The sequence below is a fragment of the Protomyctophum bolini genome, assembly GCF_963924005.1.
Source record: "Protomyctophum bolini genome assembly, chromosome: 18".
In the NCBI taxonomy this organism is placed as follows: domain Eukaryota; kingdom Metazoa; phylum Chordata; class Actinopteri; order Myctophiformes; family Myctophidae; genus Protomyctophum; species Protomyctophum bolini.
Window position 1 is genome coordinate 39,992,259 of NC_137879.1, and position 12,500 is coordinate 40,004,758.

Genomic DNA, 12,500 nt, shown 5'->3' on the forward strand with positions numbered 1-12,500 from the left:
TGAGCCTTCACCTCCCAATGTATGAATGAATGAACCTTCACCTCCCAACATATGAATGAATGAACCTTCACCTCCCAATGTGTGAATGAATGAACCTTCACCTCCCAACGTATGAATGAATGAACCTTCACATCCCAATGTATGAATGAATGAACCTTCACCTCCCAATGTATGAATGAATGAACCTTCACCTCCCAACATATGAATGAATGAACCTTCACCTCCCAATGTATGAATGAATGAACCTTCACCTCCCAACGTGTGAATGAATGAACCTTCACCTCCCAACGTATGAATGAATGAACCTTCACCTCCCAATGTATGAATGAATGAACCTTTACCTCCCAATGTGTGAATGAATGAACCTTTACCTCCCAATGTATGAATGAATGAACCTTCACCTCCCAACGTATGAATGAATGAACCTTCACCTCCCAATGTGTGAATGAATGAACCTTTACCTCCCAATGTATGAATGAATGAACCTTCACCTCCCAACGTATGAATGAATGAACCTTCACCTCCCAATGTGTGAATGAATGAACCTTTACCTCCCAATGTATGAATGAATGAACCTTCACCTCCCAACGTGTGAATGAATGAACCTTCACCTCCCAATGTATGAATGAATGAACCTTCACCTCCCAATGTGTGAATGAATGAACCTTCACCTCCCAACGTGTGAATGAATGAACCTTTACCTCCCAATGTATGAACGAATGAACCTTCACCTCCCAATGTGTGAATGAATGAACCTTCACCTCCCAATGTGTGAATGAATGAACCTTCACCTCCCAACGTGTGAATGAATGAACCTTTACCTCCCAATGTATGAACGAATGAACCTTCACCTCCCAATGTGTGAATGAATGAACCTTCACCTCCCAATGTGTGAATGAATGAACCTTCACCTCCCAATGTGTGAATGAATGAACCTTTGTAAAGTGCTTCGAGTAAAGCACTCCCGCTATAAGAAATGTTATTATTAACATTTTATAATTATGAGAGAGATAGAGAGAGAGAGAGAGAGAGAGAGAGAGAGAGAGAAAGAGAGAGAGAGAGACAGAGAGACAGAGAGAGAGAGAGAGAGACATCGTTGCTCTCTGTATAGTAGGCTATAGGATTGTATTGATTATAGCACACATGCACACACACACACACACACACACACACACACACGCACACGCACACGCACACACAGACACAATGCATTTGAATAAAGTCCACTCTTATCGGACCTCGTCATTATAGATACAATGACTACTCCAGAACCGCGTTATGTTTCCGACTCGTATTGATTGGGGGAGGGGCACTGTGGTCTGCAGCCAAACGCATAACAAAGAGCTATTGTGTTATAATGTCAATAGTTCCGTGCGTGTGCGTGCGTGCGTGCGTGTGTGTGTGTGTGTGTGTGTGTGTGTGTGTGTGTGTGCGTGTGTGTGCGTGCGTGTGTGTGTGTGTGTGTGTGTGTGTGTGTGTGTGTGTGTGTGTGTGTGCGTGCGTGTGTGCGTGGAGCAAGGATAGAGAAAGATGTTCACAAACTGAACGAATGAATCCAATAAATTTTAACATTTGTTTTGGGCTTCTTTTTTTTAACAAAAATAAGCAACGACAAAACAGTTCAAATTATAATACTATAATGCATGTCCGAAAAGGGACTCTATATAGGGAGAAGTTCCAACTTAGGCTATACTGACCTGAACTCTGAACATCTACTCATAAATACGTAGGGCATTGTTGCGAGAACAGGGACTGGCCATATACTCACACCTGCACAACAGATTGTTGCATTGCTGATGCATGAGACATGTTGACTGATGCAAGCTCGCAGTGCATGCATTTCCAATGGGAGTCACATGGTTTGACACAACATTTTTGTTGTATGAGGGGGAGGGAGGGGCAGTCGAAACGCAGCCGAAAGCCGTACAACAAAAATGTTGTGTCAGACCATGTGACTTCCATTGGAAATGCATTGGGGCGGCCATGAAACTTAACCCTTTGTGTACATCTATAGCATCCACGATTACAATGATGTTTATAACTCATTTAGACCTGGGAACAATTCTACAAATGTCTTCTAAGAATCATCACAGTTAGGGGGCACGGTGGCACAGTTGGTAGTGCTGTCGCCTCACAGCTAGAAGGTCCTGGGTTCGATTCCCGCTGGGGACGCTGTGGGCACTGGCGGCGTGTTCCCTCCTCCGCGTCATCAGTGCCCATACCCGAGGCGGGGGTTGGCGAAAGGGCCTTTCTGTGTGGAGTTTGCATGTTCTCCCCGTGTCCCCTAGGGTAGATACCCTCACAAAAAACATGCAGTAATCCTGGTCCCGGGGTGCCTGATGGAGGGGAAAGGAACTGGTCGGAAAAACGTGTTCCTTCCACACGCTACGTCCGGCCGGGAAATTCCCCTCTGTCAGGTGAAAAGAAGCGGCTTGGACTCCTCATGCATAGAAGGAGGCATGAGGTCAGTCCGCTGCCCCCCCCCCCCCCAGGTTGGCAGAGGAAGTGTAGCGCCCAGGATTACATTAGATAATTGGCACTGCGCGGGTGAAAAGAAAACTGGGTTACAAAATCGTGGGATAAAAATTTAGACAAAAAAAAAAAAGAATCATCACAGTTATCTGATAAACCTCATGTCGTTCTCAAACTATTGCATGCCAAGGAGTCAATGACCCCCAAGATTATGTAATTGGCCGCCGATCCCCATCTGAAAATATGTCCCAGAACTTGAAGCAAAGATTTGAGTTAAAAAACTTTCGCTCTGAAATAATATATATTCAAAGATTTGCTTGGGATCTACAAGCTCGTAGCACGGCACTCGGTGCCGCACCATGAGCTTGTAGATTTGCTTTTTTTTTTTTATAGTTAAAAGTATAACATAATGCTTAAAACACCAAATGGGTTTCCCGTTCTCAATGTTAACCCATTCTGAACGGGAACCCATTTTGGTGTTATAGCATCATGTTATGCTTTAGCTATTGAAAAATAGCAGATCTACAAGCTCATATAGCGCGCCACCGAGTGGCGCACTACGAGCTTTTAGGTCTGCTATTTTAGAAAAATCGAAGAACGACTGACATTTTTAGAATCTGATCTCAGGTCAGAATGGGTTAATCAGACCAGTGTGTGTCCAGTGGAAACCTCGTATGAATCTGATCTCAGGTCAGAATGGGTTAATTATTATAATGACTCAACCAACATTTGATTCTAACAGATGTGGCATGATGAGAACTGTTTGTCTACCGGGGACATGATGACAGTAGAATAGAGGGTGTGACATCATCGTACCTGGAAGTTATGCGGGAACGCCCACTGAGTGGCAAAAAACTATACTGTCTGGCCTCGACAGCCCATTTCATCCAAACAGAAAAGTCCTGTCTAGTCTGATTGCATTAAAACAATGTTAAACTCACCAACATTGCAGCTGTTACGAAAAGCTTGAATTATCCTCTTTCTATCTGCAAAGTTTTTGTTTCATGAAAATCCACCATAGAAACGTTATGAGCTACTTTCTGTCAAGAAATGCATTTGATTATTTTTCTAAGTTGTCAGAGTTTGGAAGTGCTTGTTTTCAATAACAACATTTCGCTGCTCAATGTTTTGCCACTCAGTCTATAGATGAAGGGGGTGTGTCCTTCATGCATGAACATCATGCATGTGCATACTCTCTATTGCATTACATTGCATTGCATAACATAATGTGAATGCAATCACTGCATTCAATTTTGCAAAATATGGTATAGTGTTCTACCATATTTGAATCTGTAGCCACTGGCACTGCCTAGTTTGTCCATCTGTACCTGCATAGATTGATTGGTCATGCCTGCCTGAGGCCTGTCACCATGTGCTTGTTTCTAGAATGTGGCAGATTTGTTTTTCTTCACACCAGAAACTTGTGTCTTTGTTTATGATTAAAGAGAAGCCTCTCTGAGAGTAGCCTAAATGTTAGCCTCACAATGCCAAACGTCTATTGCAAAGTTTTTGTAAAGAAAGGAAGTCAGCAGTGCCTAGAGGAGCTAGCCTACTGTAGGCTACAACAGTCCCTAGAGGAGCTAGCCTACTGTAGGCTACAACAGTCCCTAGAGGAGCTAGCCTACTGTAGACTACACCAGTCCCTAGAGGAGCTAGCCTACTGTAGACTACAACAGTCCCTAGAGGAGCTAGCCTACTGTAGGCCAGTTGTATCCTGAGGACTTCAGCTTTACTGGGCAACTCCACAACAGCATCTGCCCTTGATTATGGATTACTACGTGTTTGAAGACATCAAAGGTGAGAATTGAACTGCAATTTTCATTGATTGTGCCCATGTTGTCTGCTGCTATGCTATGGGGTGCTAACCATGCTGTCTGCTGCTATGCTATGGGGTGATAACCATGTTGTCTGCTGCTGTGCTATGGGGTGATAACCATTTGTCTGCTGCTGTGCTATGGGGTGCTATCTAGCTAATTTGTAAATTGGAAGTGAGTTGAAAGAAACTAGCTGTTGTTACACTCTACAGTCTTCAATACTCAACACTAATACTTCAATACTATAGTAGGCTGTCTGGGAGAGTGTGCTTGTTGTTGTTTATATGGTTGTTGAGGTGCATGCTCCCATGTCCAGCTTTGAGGGTTTGTGTAAACACAGCCATTGTGTAAACAGACATTGTGTAAACACAGAACGCAGTGAAGGTGTGACTGAGGCCATTGACTACTGGATTCATAAACACACACATACACACACACACACGCACGCACACACACATGCGCGCAAACGCACATGTGTGTATGCGCTCATGTGCACACGCACACTCAATCTGTCTGGCCATCCGACTCACGTTTTACATTTGCTTCCCATCTGCACACTTAATATCTCTCTCTGCTCCACCTCTCACCCTCTGTTCTCTCTCTTCTCTCCTCATAGTGTTAGACTTCAGTGTCTCTGTAATTTGATTCTGTTAATTTATCAACTGTGAAATTCGGTGTTGAACTTCAATTCCCCTGCACTCTCTCTCTCTCTCTCTCTCTCTCTCTCTCCACCCTGTTTCTCAGCCTGTCCCCTCTCTACCGCTGAATGAAGTCAAGATGCATTTTTATTCATGTGGGGCTCGACACGACATCACGCAGCACATTTTCGTCCGAAGGAAGTACTTCAAATTTGATTTTGATTTGATTAGATTGTTAGGGTAGGCATGCCCATATGATGACCACAGATATGGTCTAAAAGTGTGCCAAATGTATTTTTCATTTCCCTATACGTCTTTAAACTTAAAGAGTTAAAAAATTAAGGTGCATTTGTGGATGGAAAAAGTCACTATACTAGCAGTGCAGCAACTGAATATAGACCAGCTAGCTTGCCTTGCGAGTCACACAAAAAACAGTTTGCGGTTTGAACTGAGAGTTGTTTATAGGGAGGCAGTAGCTCAGGAGGTCGTCTGGGAACCCACAAGGTCCCCCGTGGTTCAACCCTTGACTCCTTCAGGCTTTGGGACGCTTGGTTGAGTGTCCCTGAGCAAGACGCTTCTGTACGCTCCCTCTGAGCCAGCCACTGCTGGAGGTCAAAGCAGGGAAGTAACTTTCTCCTATACAAAATCCTTCTCGTTCTCATCACGACCGACAGTTTGAGCACAAATTGGTGTTTCGGTCTCCCTCTTTTCCGGCCGTTCTCTTCCTTCTGAAGCGAAGGGGGGAAAGGTCAATCCGGTGGCAGAGGAGAGGAGGGCAACGATGCTAGGAAACGACACGACGGAATATGAGGTAGAACACGGGGGGTGTTCGAGAACGTCATTATCTCGAGGTGAGTGTTAACCCATTATGGGCAGGAACCCCCTTTGGCTGTTTCAAGCATTATGTTATGCCTTTAGCTGTTGAAAAACGGCAGATCTACAAGCTCATAGCGCGGACGCTCGGTGCCGCGCTTACGAGCTTGTATAGCTATTTCTGAAAATGTGGCACAAATCTTTGAATATATATATATATTCTTTCAGAGCGAATGTTTGTATTAAACTCAAATCTTTACGTCTGTGGAACTGGAACTACATATTTTCAGATGGGGGGGTCGGTCGGCCGGCGGCCAATTACATATAATTATTTGGTTTCCTTGACATGAAATATTGAGCACCACTGATACAGAAACATGAGAGAATTGTCATCATTTAGAAGACTTTTTTTTTTTTAAAGGCCTAAACGGGCTAAAGGCTAAACGCCTGGTCATTATTCACACTCCTCTCCTTTCCCCTTTGTGCTTCCTCTCCTCCTCCTCCCTCCATGCTCTCTATCTGGCAACGAGGGAGGAGTAATTAGGAGGGAATCGTTAGTCGGGGCGGCCGCGGTCATCAGAGATCATTGACTTTCTTGTCCTCTTTCTCTCCTCCATGTCTCTACCTTTCTCTCTTTGTCCCCCCCCCCCGCCCCCGCCTGCCCCCCACCCCCCCCCCCCCCCCCCGCCCCGTCTCTCCCTCCTTTTCCTCTTCCATCATTTCAATGATCCACAAAATGACAAAAGTCTGATTGTAATCATTTTCCCTGACCGTATCGGATGAAGAGATTGGAGAGAGAGAGAGAGAGAGATAGAGATAGAGAAAGAGAGAGAGAGAGAGATGGGGGGGTGTGAGCTGTGACTTTCACAGGAACGTACTCAGAGAAAAAAGGGAATTGGGCAGATAATGGTACGTGAGAGAGAGAGAGAGAGAGAGAGAGAGAGAGAGAGAGAGAGAGAGAGAGAGATGAAGGCAGAGTTTCAAGATTCAAGATTCAAGATTGCTTTATTTTGTCATCATTTCCAACTGTAGCAGCAGAAAAAAACGAAATTACGTTTCTCCTAGTTAAAAGACAGCACAGGCTCGTACAATATTAAATTATCAGTGCAAGACAATACTAAGTATAAATAAGTCCTAAAAACTACAGGGATCAGAATAAAAAACCACCACAGTTCATGTCCTATCTGCCAGGGAGGCTAGAGTTCAGGAGCCTGATTGCCTGGGGAAAGAAGCTTCTCCGCATCCTTTCTGTCCTGGCACTGATGCTCCTGTACCGTTTCCCAGAGGGCAAAAGGGAGATCAGGCTGTGAGAGGGGTGGGTGGCATCCTTAGTGATACCAGTTGCTCTCTTGATGCACCTTTGCTGGTATATGTCCGCCAGGGAGGGCAGCGAGGTACCAATGATTTTACTGGCTGTTCTCAGCCAGTAAAATCATTGGTACCTCGCTGCCCTCCCTGGTTTGAAAGGAGGGAAGAGAGAGCAGGGGAAGAGGGAAGGAGGAGGAGAGACGCTGTGATGAAAAGATGATCATACAATACATTACATCAGTATCATGATGATTGGTATACATAATGCCTTGTGTGTATCTGTGGCCCAGAACCCCGCGCACGCACGCACGCACATGCACGCACCGTACACACCGCACGCACACACACACACACACACACACACACGGACACGGACACACACACACACACGGACACGGACACTGTATCTCCTCTGTATCTATTATGTCACAGCCCCTGTAGTTGGTCTACTATAGGGTCTGTGTGGTTTGTTAGACCAGGCCTAGTCTGGTGCTTCTCACACCACAGCCCCTGTAGTTGGTCTACTATAGGGTCTGTGTGGTTTGTTAGACCAGGCCTAGTCTGGTGCTTCTCACACCACAGGTCCTGCCGAGTTGCCAATGGGGGTGCGTTGGGAGCACCTGGCCAGTGTTCCCAGGGTGCACTATAAGAGGCTGGCTGTGTCTCTCTCTCTCCAACCTGGTAGGTTTCAAGGGTGGGACTTTTAGTATGATATGAACGGACTGCGGTACCTACTAGTATTCTATGAACGGAACGGCTGTGTGTGTACCAGTCCGTTCTATTCCAACGAGTTGGCCTGCGACCAGGTTGCTCTCTCTCCCTTATTGGCAGCGCCACTTTAGTGTTGTCTTTGGTTTAATTGCACCATTCAACAACAACACCCCACACTACATTTAGCGCACATCCACTCACCTATACACTGTACTGGTTTTCACTGATTAACACAGCCCGCCATCTCATGTTGAAGCCTTGAGTTCATTGATGTTGTAAATGGATATTGGTTGGTGCACTTTTAAACAGCCGTGTGTCTTCCTCCTTTGTTACGGCCCAAGCGCCAGGTCATAACGGTTATGTTCCTTCATCAACTTTTGAAAAGTGCAGCTTTTAGCCGTTTGGGATTCAGTGTCATTTTGATAATGCTAGAGAGACTGTTCAGATGGTGTTCCATGTTAAACAAGGTATTTCTAGTAGGGGTGCATGATTATGAAATTATGACTGTTCCCTATAGCCTGGAACTCACATATGCTTTCTATGGCATATAGGCATTAGGCAGCTCCCGGCAGGATCCGCCGGGAGAAACTATGCGAGACTAATTACTTAGAGTGACAGAGAGAGAGAGGAGTGTGTGTCTGTGTACACACACACACACACACACACACACACACACTCCTCTCTCATACATGTGTGCGTGTGTGTCAATTTAACAAAGGTGCAGACGATCAGAAATCATCAGAGAGTGAGCGATGTTTGCGCTACTTACTCTATGCCGAATTGAAGTGGACCCTGGAAATAAAACAAACGTCTGGGTTTCTGAGGCTATACCAGGTTCCCATAGCTGGCTCTGAGAACACACCTCCACCTGAGACTGGACTCTTGATTGGCTTGTCAATTAAGCATGAACAAAAGAAAATAAGATCGACACAACTTCTGCTAACAAGATAGGTTGTGCACCATGCAAACAAACTATGCGTTAAAGGCCTAATGCACTCATTTCAAGGTTTCAACTCAAAGCACTGTGAATTAGTTTCCTATTTTAATACATGGCTTCTTCCATTTGACGCTATTTAAACCATTATACATTCGGGCTTTTTTAGAATAATGTTCTAAATGTTTTAACCTATATATTACATGGATTTTAGCCAGTAGTCTAAATTAATTAAGGGATGCATTTTAGACTGGGCTATACACATAGAAGGAAGCATGACGTCAGTCTGCTGCCCCCCCCCAGGTTGGCAGAGGAAGTGCAGCGCCCAGGATTACAGTAGATAATTGACACTGTGTGAAAGAATGGGTTGCAAAAATCCTGGGATAAAAATTTAGGGTGGGAAAAAAACTGAAGCAGTGTCCCGGTGCTGATAAGGCTGCCGGCCTCTCTCATTGGCCCAGGAAGCATGTGTCCCGGTGTTGATAAGGCTGGCGGTTGGTTGGTTGGCTGGCTGGCTGTCCGGCTGCCTCAGGGGTACTTCCTCCTCCCTCAAGTGGTTCATTCTAGTATCCCGTGGATGCCGTGTCGTCACAGAGCGGAGTTCCGTCGCCAGGTTCTGTGTTTGATCGGCCCGTCTGTTAATTCTTCTCTAATTCCGTTGTTGTTTTGTGGGTCCATATTCCTCCCTCCTCCCTCCATCCCCCCATCCCTCCCTCCAGTCCTCCCTCCCCCCTCACTCCACCCTCCTCCCTCCCTCCCCCCTCCTTCCCCCCTGCGTCTCCCTCCCTCCCTCCCTCCCTCCCTCCCTCCCTCCATCCATCCATCCATCCATCCATCCATCCATCCATCCATCTCTCCATCCCTCCCTCCAGCCCTCCCTCCCTCCCTCCATCCATCCATCCCTCCATCCATCCCTCCCTCCCTCCCTCCATCTCTCCATCCCTCCCTCCAGTCCTCCCTCCATCCATCCATCCATCCATCCATCCATCCATCTCTCCATCCATCTCTCCATCCCTCCCTCCCTCCATCCATCCATCCATCTCTCCATCCCTCCATCCCTCCCTCCCTCCCTCCCTCCCTCCCTCCCTCCCTCCATCCATCCATCCATCTCTCCATCCCTCCCTCCCTCCCTCCATCCATCCATCCATCCATCCATCCATCTCTCCATCCCTCCCTCCAGTCCTCCCTCCATCCATCCCTCCCTCCCTCCCTCCCTCCAACCATCCATCCATCTCTCCCTCCCTCCATCTCTCCCTCCCTCCCTCCCTCCCTCCATCCATCCATCCATCTCTCCATCCCTCCCTCCAGTCCTCCCTCCATCCATCCATCCATCCATCCATCCATCCATCCATCCATCCATCCATCTCTCCATCCCTCCCTCCAGTCCTCCCTCCATCCATCCCTCCCTCCCTCCCTCCCTCCCTCCCTCCAGTCCTCCCTCCTCCCTCCCCCCTCACTCCACCCTCCTCCCTCCCTCCCCCCTCCTTCCCCCCTGCGTCTCCCTCCCTCCCTCCCTCCCTCCCTCCCTCCATCCATCTCTCCATCCCTCCCTCCAGTCCTCCCTCCATCCATCCCTCCACCCCCCCACTCCTCCCCCCCCCCCTCTCTCTCTCCAGGCGAAAGGAATTAAAATCCGTTTAGCGCCGTCTCTCCCCCAGAGAACTGCTCTGTAATTAGCATAACTAATTTAGCAGAAAATATTTCCCTTTACCCATTTGGCACACAAATAGGCAGATAAAATTATAATGTAGAAGAGATGTGTGCTAATTGTTAACTCTCAACTCTCTCTTTGCAAGGTGTGTGCGTGTGTGAGCGCGCATGTGCGTGCGTGCGTGCGCGTGTCATAAAGTGGGAGAGTGAAGTTATGTGATTGGGCAAATGGGTATTTTATATGTGCGTGTTCTGCACCTAATTCATGCTGTGTGATTTTGTTGGTTATAAGTGTATGCGCGTGCGTGCGCGTGTGCGTGCGCGTGTGCGTGCGTGCGTGCGTGCGTGCGTGTTGTGTTATCAGTGGTGGTTCCAGTTGTCCAGAATAATATTCCTCCAGGGAGTGCTGTGTTCCACACACACACACACACACACACACACACACACACACACACACACACACACACACACACACACACACACACACACTACAATGGACTTGGAGCACAACAACTGCCAGAGGATGTTTGGAGGTTGCCAGGTTGGCCTTTTGCTCCACCTGGATTTGTTGGCTTGTCATTAGTTTGTATAAAAAATAATTATAAAAAATGCCATATAAAATAAATGCCATATCGGATCGGTCTCAACATAATACAGATCATTTAATCTGTATTCACCAGCAGATTGTTTTTTAAATGAAAAATGTAAAACAAAAAAACAAAACAAAAATCATCAATGAGTTAAATATAAATCAGAAGTGTCTAGTAGTTCCTCTAGTCTATATAGAACAAAAGATACGTCGAATATGAGTCAAAATAAACTTTACATTTTTCTACAGTGTAATTCAGTAGTCATTCAGTTGTGAAAACAGACACATGGAAACGAGTATAGGCTATTTATTGATTGATTGATTGAATACTTTATTAACAGGCTTCGGGGCCAATAAGCCCCTATATAGGGCCCTATAGACGAATCCAGGAACGGGTCTCATGGTCGCAGCTTATACGTATTTCCTGTAGGCGGACTCGACGTAGCTGCAGGGTTTAAACCTTAGAATATATATACAATAGAGAAGGCACCCAGAGGAAACCATGAGGAGAAATGGACATAGTGGCCGAATGTGTCATTGCAGCTCGAGCCAGCGCTGCTCCGTTGACTGTCATTGCGCACGTTCATGTGTTTGAGGCCATGACACGTGAACGAATGTTTCATACGTGAACGCGCACAAACGGCACAATGATAGTCAACGGCAGCGCATTCATGTGTTTGAGGCAAATCCATCCCAGAATGCACTCTGTTCCTAAGAGGAAGGAGGAGTGAAATCGCCTCATGCGCTTTTGAGCAACTTAATGCAAGTGGATGGGAGGAGAACTCGGCTGTCTTCTCTATTCATATATACTCTATGGTTTAAACCCTCACCAGGCGCACCTCTTCTACTACAGTGAACGGTAGAGTGACTGATGTTTAGTCTGCTTCAAACTTTACTCCTTTACCTCCTTTTTACTAACACTAACATTACAAAGATGCTCCAGAACATCGGGATGAACCTGTGTAGTTAAACATAAAAAAGTAAAAATAAAAAAAACAAATGACAAAATATCCAAAAGACCAGAGCCATGGAGTAATGGTTGAGACGAAGCAGTGAAAGGTCCTGAAAGATACACATAACGTCAGTCTATACCCAATACCCAAACGTTCTGTTTTATGAACACAAGGCTGCTGTTCTTTATACCTCATACTTTAAATGCTTAGTATATGAGATTTAAACGTTATACCTCATACTTTAAATGCTTAGTATGAGATATAAACTTTATACCTCATACTTTAAATGCTTAGTATGAGATATAAACGTTATACCTCATACTTTAAATGCTTAGTATGAGGTATAAACTTTATACCTCATACTTTAAATGCTTAGTATGAGATATAAACTTTATACCTCATACTTTAAATGCTTAGTATCCAGCCAGTGTTGGAGTGGCTGCTGGCTGACGTAACGTCTCAGGCACACACTGTCCTGTCACTTATAGAAAGTGACGATATCAGCTGGCAGCACGCGCGTGTGTGTGTGTGTCTGTGCGTGCATGCATACGTGCGTGCGTGTGTGGCTGTGCGTGCATGCATACGTGCGTGTGTGGCTGTGCCTGCATGCATACGTGC